This window comes from Fonticula alba, assembly GCF_000388065.1.
Source record: "Fonticula alba strain ATCC 38817 unplaced genomic scaffold supercont2.7, whole genome shotgun sequence".
NCBI classification, from domain to species: domain Eukaryota; order Rotosphaerida; family Fonticulaceae; genus Fonticula; species Fonticula alba.
Genome location: NW_009242977.1, coordinates 604,409 through 605,407, shown reverse-complemented (window position 1 = coordinate 605,407; position 999 = coordinate 604,409). Strand labels below are relative to the sequence as shown.

At 62.1% G+C, this 999-nt stretch overlaps 1 protein-coding gene and 2 non-coding genes across 3 annotated transcripts in view; 1 reads left to right on the top strand and 2 right to left on the bottom strand.

Moving 5' to 3' along the window:
* The window catches only part of H696_04331 (hypothetical protein), a 6,905-nt gene that overhangs the window by 2,867 nt on the left and 3,039 nt on the right, over positions 1–999 (top strand). The window lies entirely within an intron of this gene.
* H696_04333 lies at positions 620–693 on the bottom strand. The gene has a single exon. It is a non-coding gene; the product is annotated as a tRNA-Ile (tRNA).
* On the bottom strand, positions 784–855 carry H696_04332. Its single transcript has one exon. It is a non-coding gene; the product is annotated as a tRNA-Trp (tRNA).

Sequence of the window (999 nt, the reverse complement as noted above, 5' to 3'; positions counted from 1 at the left end):
CCCGCCTCTGGACAGCCATGAGCCGGCCAGAGCGTTGGCATTCGGTCTGAGGGGAGGCGCGTGGGTTGGCGCCTGTGTATGGGGGGACAATAAAATGGAGTAATGACAGTATTTGTGCGATCCAGTTAATGGTACAGGCGGACTTAATCGACAGGCGCATTGGGTTTCTCCCCACTCTGTCGGGGGGGGGGGAGCTGGTTTCCCCTACCCGCCATCCGCTGGGTGCTCGTGAGAACTGCAAAAGGCACTGGCCGGGCGACAGAGGGGAGGCTCTGTTGTAATATCTCGGGGGAGATCCCCCCCCATCGTGGTGCCCCCCCGGAAGACACAGGGCCCTTGGCTGGGATGAGCGGTACAGAGGGCGCACGGGGACACGGCCGCACCCAAGAGGCAGATCCCTCTTGGGAGGGGGGGCGGGGCTTGCCGTCCATGAGATCGGCACGCGTTATCCCCCTGCCTGGCGGAGCGGAGTCCGAAAATGGTGTCGTGGCAGGAGCCGCCGGACCATTGAAGGGGCCTCTCTCTCTGGCGCCCCTCTCTTGTCTCCGGTGCCCGCTCTGCACGCGATCGACCGCCATCATGGGGAGACGGGTGTTATGGCGGGGCGAGGGCAAAAAGATGGCCCCAGCCAGGATCGAACTGACGACCTTCGCGTTATTAGCACGACGCTCTAACCAACTGAGCTATGGGGCCTTTCGGATGGGGACTTTCGATCTCACGGGGCAGATACACCCGCCTGGTGGATATTGATCTCATAGGCGACGTCCCGACGGCAAAAGAACATGGGGACTAGAGGGATCGAACCACTGACCGCTCGATCTGGAGTCGAGTGCTCTACCACTGAGCTAAGCCCCCATGGTGAGCTGACTGACAGATGATGAATATATTGGTGCGCGACTGCAGGCACATTTTGCCCTCGCACCTGCCAGCCAGGCGCCCTTCATGCTGGTGTCGACCCTGCCTTTCTCGATGTCTTGTCACCGCCCCCCCCCCCCCCCC